General features: G+C 45.4%; 1 long non-coding RNA gene across 1 annotated transcript; it reads left to right on the forward strand.

The window, feature by feature from the left end:
* Positions 1-276: 276 nt before the first annotated feature.
* LOC148001439 (uncharacterized) lies at positions 277-6,239 on the forward strand. The gene is made up of 3 exons (XR_015637115.1): positions 277-310; positions 599-730; positions 4,475-6,239. It is a non-coding gene; the product is annotated as an uncharacterized LOC148001439 (long non-coding RNA).
* The last annotated feature ends 664 nt before the right edge of the window (positions 6,240-6,903 follow it).

Genomic DNA, 6,903 nt, shown 5'->3' on the forward strand with positions numbered 1-6,903 from the left:
AAAGGAATGCAGAACAGACCAGGAGTACCGGATCTGACTCACAGGCCACCTGGCAGGAAGAGATAAGCCCCCAGCCCCCGACATCCAGGATGCCCCAAACCTGCCAATGTGTGTAGCTATACCTTATTACCTCATCATGTGAAATAGCCAATCATATGTGAACATGTCTATGTGCCTCGTTTGAATCTACCAATCCCCGTAACTATGCATCTGCTTCTGTACGCCCGCTTCTGCTTCCCCAATCTCTATAAAAGCCCCATGCTGGAGCTGCTGGGCGCGCAAGTCCTCCGAAGAGACTGTGTGCCCGCAGGTACCTGTGTTTTCCAATAAACCCTCTTGCTGATTGCATCTGAGTGGACTCGGCTCGGTCATTGGGCGCTTGGGACTCCTCCTGAGGGAAAGGTCCTCTCTGGGGGTCTTTCATTATGGGGGCTTGCCCGGGATTTGGAGACCCTCCGCCCAGACCGGCCCAAACCGGCCGGCGTTTGTCTTGTCTGTTGTGTCTTGTCCTGTGAACGATCGATCAATAGGCTCAGATCTGGGGACTATCTGGGCAGGCCAGAGAAGGAGCTGACGAGCTCGGACTTCTCCCCCGCAGCCCTAGAAGACGTTCCAAGGATGGTTGGAAGAGAGGGAGATCCGGATCCGTGGCACCTCCGTCCGTTTTCGGAGGGATCCGCACCCTCACTGACTCCGTCTGAATTTTTGGTTTCAGTTTGGTACCGAAGCTGTGAGTCGCGTCTGTTTGTTACTTGTTTGACTGTTGGAATTGTTTGTCTTCTTTGTGACCTGACTGTGGTTTTCTGGACGTGTTGGTGTCTGTTAGTGTCTTTTTGACTTTTGTTTCGTGTTTGAATTTGGACTGACGACTGTGTTTAAAATCTTGGACCGACGACTGTGTTTGAAATCATGAAACTGTTCGCTTTGTTCGTCGAAGAGTTTTACTTGGTCCCCTTAACGCTTAGCGAGTAAGAAACTTAATTTTGTGGACCCTGCTCTAGTGGCGGTGTGTTGGTTGATAGCCAAAGTTAATTTTTAAAACATAGTGTTTTGGGGGTTGGGGATTTAGCTCAGTGGTAGAGCTCTTGCCTAGCAAGCACAAGGCACTGGGTTCGGTCCCCAGCTCTGAAAAAAGGAAAGAAAAACAAAACAAAACAAAAACATAGTGTTTTATCTGTGCTTGTGCTTGCAGCCAGCTGTGATGAACTGGGAAAGATTTAAATTTTGCTTGGGAGCAAAGAACCTTAAAGGAACAGGCTACATTAGAAATGCTACAGGAGGAACTATCTGAAAAGACTGAGAGCAAGGTGGAGAGGACTCTAAGGAAAACAAGAACAAGAAAGGAATTTCTGACATTTTGCTCACAGAAGGAGAGTGCTCATTAAGAGAAGTTCTTTAAGGAAGCCTGCCTTATCTGCTGGCTTTATTCCAAGGGAGGAGTCAGTCTCCAGCATTGAATTACTTTTCTAGCTGATCATCATTAACATGGAGAATGCCTTTGATCCTATCCCCACAGCAGCCAGTTCCTGCCCCTGTGGTCAAAATGCCCCAGGTTGGGGGACAAAAAGAGCCCCTAAAATAGTTTCAAAGAATCTACAACAAGCTGTAAAGAACTTTGTTTTGTTTTGCCAGTCAAAATTTAGAATTCAGGCTTTGGCGGTGGCCAAGGTCAGGATTAATGTTTTCTTTTCCATGGGCCTTTAAACCCAGTGAGACAGTTTGGTAAAGGGCCGCTACTGAGGTCCTGATAGCCCAGGTGAACTGGTTACGATTCTTTTGTCAGCCACCTGGAATCTAGCAACCAGGTTCTAACCATCTCTCCATCCTTTTGTTATTAGTTGTTACTAAAAGCCTAGTGTCATTTGGAGGCTGGTTCTCTTGAGAGGCAAAGCCACAGAGATGACACTGAAGAGAGATACTCCTTGAGGGAAAATCTAAGCTTGTGCTTATTTATACAATGGCCTTTTTGTCCAAGAAAGGCCTCCTGGTTTAGCTGTGTGACTAAATGCTGTTTGCCCTCTTCGGTAGACCTCTATTCTCAAGATTCTCTTGTTTTCTCACCATCCCATTTGAGATGCTTGTTAGTAACTGTTACAGGTCTTCTTTACCACCGAGGAAAGACAGAATCCTACTAGAGGCCAGAAAGAATGTTCCAGACACGGATAGAAGGCCCTCACTTCTGCCTGCTCTCTTCAGACGCCTGAAGGTAGGGAGTGCTCCAGGTCTGCCGCCAGGCTCCAAGGGTGGGTCTCTGAGGGGCTGTAAAGTGCCCCACCAATCTGGCTAAGATAAGGAAAAGATATAAAGAGAATGTTACAGAAATTTAAAGGGTTAAGTTAAGTTGCTGAGAGTTAGTATAAGTTACAGAGAAAGTAAGGTTGAAAAAAGTAAGAGGTAAAAAGAGCAGGAAGCTAGGGAAGAAAAGAGACAAAAAGAAGAGGAAGTTAGAGAGCTAAAGAGAGATAAAAGACAAGAGAGGAACACATACTGGCCACAGTAGTTAGGGAACCTATGAAGATAGTACCTGGCAACAGAAGAGAATTCCTGGCTAAAGATCAGTGTGCCTAATGCAAAGAAAAAGGACACTGGGTCAGGGACTGCCCAAGAAAGAACAAGAGGGGCCACTGGAGAGCTTCTTGGTCCTAGAGTGCTGGCTATGTACAGAGATAGAAGGGAAGTGTGGATACAGGGACCCAATGCTCTGTGCTCCTATGCCCCCCCCCCCAGTGGGCCCATATCCAAAGACCTTGAGTGGAAGGGGCTACTGGCAACGAACAATACTTATGGACTGCCCGAAGAACAGTGGACCTTGGTGTGGGCCGGGTAACCCACCCACTAGTTCATGGTCATACCTGACTGCCCCTATCCCTTGCTCATGAGAAAATTGCTCTCCAAAATGGCTTGCGTGGGCTGAAATGGCTGGGTGAGGCCATGTGTATGCATACCTACAGACTGTGTATGTGGAGCTTAAGACCTGTCTCAGTGCACCAGTACCTGATGCTAGGAGATGTGTGGCTTAGTCCTGTTCTGCCTGGAATACACCACTCCTGCCAGCCGGGCACTAACAATTATCACCCAAAACTGTGATAGAGTGGCTGATGTCTTGCCTTTGAATAGAGTGTCCCAAAAGATGGGACCACTGGTCAGCTGCCATGGAATAGATTCTCCACCTGTTGGGGGCAATCTGGTCACCTTGCTGCCCAGTCCGGACCTGGAGCCACCACAGCACGAGTGTCAAGTACTGGCAGAAGCCCATGGGTGGAGGAAAGACCTCTGCGACTGGCTGATTGACCGCTGCTGAAAGCCGAGGACCTTGTCACAGACGGGAACAGTTCTCTTCATGAATGAAGGTCAGAGATAAGTGGGTGCTGCCATGGTGGACAAAACGATGTCATCTGGGATGGCTGAACTTCTACCCCCCCCCCCCCCCCAGCACATCAGCACTGCAGATGCCTTTGCCATCTCTTGGATGCCCTGGTGAAGCCAACAACTGTGAGTACTATTCATTGCCCAGGAAAACAGGAGGGAAGAGATTCAGTGACATGGGGCAGTGACAAAGCAGATAAAGTGGCTCAGGAAATGCCTATGCAGGAGCCTATCCTGGTTACAGGCCTGCAAGAGACAGCCACTGGGAACTGGGATTGGACTAAGGGATGGCCTCACTTAGAATGTACAACAGAAGAAAAGGCCCAAATTGCTTAAACGAAAAAAAAAAAAAAAAGACAATGACACACTTGAGGGGAAAGCTATACTTCCCAGAGTACAAAGAAAAGACTCACTTTGCCAAATACAGAAATGGACTCATTTAGGAGATAAAAAGTTTGTCCAAATAGTTAAGTGTATGTAATAGACTTTAAGATTTTAGCCAGAGAGGCAGTAGAAAGTGTAAGGTATGTCAATAAGTGAATGCTTAGCAAGCAAACAGGGCAAAGAGACCTAGAGTGTTTAGTGAAAAGTCGAAGTGAACTTCACTGAGATAAAACCAGAAAAATATAATCACAAGTATCTCCTAGTGCTTGTAGATACTTTTTCAGGAATAGATAGAAGCTTTTCTCACCAAACGAGAGACGGCCTCTGCAATCATCAAGAAGATACTGGAAGAAATCTTCCCCCGATTTGGAATGCCCAAGGTAATCTGGCCAGACAACGGCCCTACTTTCGTTGCCAAGGTAAGCCAGGGTGTGGCCAAGTATTTAGAGGTCGATTGGAAATTACATTGTATTTATAGACCTCAAAGTTCAGGACAGGTAGAGTAAATAAATAGAACTCTAAAAGAGACCCTGACCAAATTGACCATGGAGACTGGCACAGACTGGGTGATACTCCTTCCTTCTTGCTCTCTTCAAAGCAAGAAATACCCCTTCCAGATTCAGCCTTACCCCTTTGAGATCTTATATGGGGCCTCAACTCCTCTGACTGTATTAGATGATGTTACTGAACCAACATGTCATAGTAATAATGATTTGTATGCCAGGCTAAAAGACCTACAGGTGATACAGAAAGAAATCTGCTCACAGCTGACAGCAGCCTATGCCCCAGAGACCCCTGAGACATCCCATCAGTTCCAGGTCAGAAACTGCAGCTACACTGAGCCCAGACACTCGAGCCTTCTGGAAAGGACCATACCTGATGCTGCTGACCACCCTGACAGCCGTCAATTCTCAGCCCTCACCAGCCGTGTACTAGCTGTTAGGGCTGAGAGCTGGGACATAGAGGGAAATTCAGTCATGTTTGTCCTGGGTTCTATCAAGATAGGTGTGGGGATAGGCTTGATTTCCATTACAAATGATGTAACATTGCATATGTTAGTACTCCTAACACTTCTTGGGACTGTGCCTCAGGGATCACAATCTGTATAAGTTTAGAAGTTCTAAAAGCTAGTCATGACCTTGGTGTGTAGGTTTAGATAGTGTCCAGATTGGAATCCTGATGCTAAAGACTTAGTAAGACACAAAAAAGAGTTGAGAATTACTTAAGACTATCTAGGTGCTACAAGGGCAGCACAAGGACATCTGCCCTTGCCTTGCAATGCAAGGCTTATAGAGAATTCAGAACTGCCATTGACTCAGATATAAGAAGAGTGAAAGACTTTTTAGCTGACCTCCAAGAATACCTAACCTCCCTCTCAGAGGTAGTCCTTCAGAATAGGAGAAGATTAGACCTGATATTCCTTAAAGGAGTCTGTGTGCTACACTGAAAGAAGAATGTTGCTTCTATGCAGACCATTCAGGAGTAATTAAAGACTCCATGAATAAACTTAGATAAAGGTTAGACAAAAGACAGAGAGACAGAGAAGCGCATCAGGGATGGTTCGAGAGCTGGTTTAGTAGATCTCCTTGGATGACTACTCTGATATCTTCTCTTATGGGACCCTTCTTAGTTTTGCTTCTGCTTCTGATTATAGGTCCATGTGTGTTAAAGAAACTAGTTAATAGGTTTGACTCCTACAAAAAGATAGAGACGCTCAACAAGGTTGGTTTGGGTCTTGGTTCACTCGGTCTACCTGGATGACTACCCTACTTTCTGCTATATAGCTGGGCCATTACTAGTAATTTTCTTGGTTTTAGTTTTTGGACCCTGCGTGACAAACAGGTTAATTGCTTTTGTTAAAAATCGAGTGAGTGCTGTGTGGTTGATGGTTCTGAGACAACAGTACCAGTCAGTTAGGACAACTGGTGAGACCAAATACGAGACTTGATATTAAAATTCTAAGATTAGAATTACTTAGTAGAAGAAGAGGGCGATGAAGGAAAATTATACAGATTTAAGGTTTAAAAATATGAAATTAAAAGAGTATGTTTCAAAGTTCACAACCTCAGGACTAAACACTGTGAAAAGCAAGTCCAGGCAGCCCCGCCCTGCCGCTAGAACTAACAGACCATAAAAGGAAAGGAATGCAGAACAGACCAGGAGTACCGGATCTGACTCACAGGCCACCTGGCAGGAAGAGATAAGCCCCCAGCCCCCGACATCCAGGATGCCCCAAACCTGCCAATGTGTGTAGCTATACCTTATTACCTCATCATGTGAAATAGCCAATCATATGTGAACATGTCTATGTGCCTCGTTTGAATCTACCAATCCCCGTAACTATGCATCTGCTTCTGTACGCCCGCTTCTGCTTCCCCAATCTCTATAAAAGCCCCATGCTGGAGCTGCTGGGCGCGCAAGTCCTCCGAAGAGACTGTGTGCCCGCAGGTACCTGTGTTTTCCAATAAACCCTCTTGCTGATTGCATCTGAGTGGACTCGGCTCGGTCATTGGGCGCTTGGGACTCCTCCTGAGGGAAAGGTCCTCTCCGGGGGTCTTTCAAAGTCAATTGAAACTGCTTTTTATTTATTTGTTCCTTTCTTGAAAGGAGTTAAAATTATATCAAGGGGTGAATCAACCAGCACTTAAAGTTTTAACCATTTTTTTCTTTTAAACATGAAACAAAACATTCAAGCAATGAGAAGTAAAACTCAGACATAAATTGACATACATGGACAGCTTGGTGCACCAAGGAGAGACAATAGACATAGAGGGAAAGAACTAGATGGCGTCTGACCAAAGGGACCCAGATACCCTACCTAAAGGACCCAGAACCAGAAATAAGCACTTCTCCAATAGGAGCCAGCAAGGAGGCAGGATATCTCCTGCCTTCCTTCTTTCCCTAGGAGAGCTCTTAAAAAACTTAAGCTGATTTTCCTTCTTTCACCAAAATGTGGAGAGTCTGGGAGGATTGTTTTTTTCAAACTCACTCTCTCTCATGTCTAGGGTGTAAACTGTCTCTAGTCAGGGTCAAATGGCGAAAAGCATCTATGAGAATTGATTTTGCTTCTCTAGATTTTAGCATAACTCTAAAAGAACACATACACAAAAATGTTTTATCATTATTACCTTGTCCGTTTTTACAAGGTTTACT

The sequence above is a fragment of the Rattus norvegicus genome, chromosome 14 (genome assembly GCF_021556685.1).
Source record: "Rattus norvegicus strain SHRSP/BbbUtx chromosome 14, alternate assembly SHRSP_T2T, whole genome shotgun sequence".
NCBI classification, from domain to species: Eukaryota; Metazoa; Chordata; class Mammalia; order Rodentia; family Muridae; genus Rattus; species Rattus norvegicus.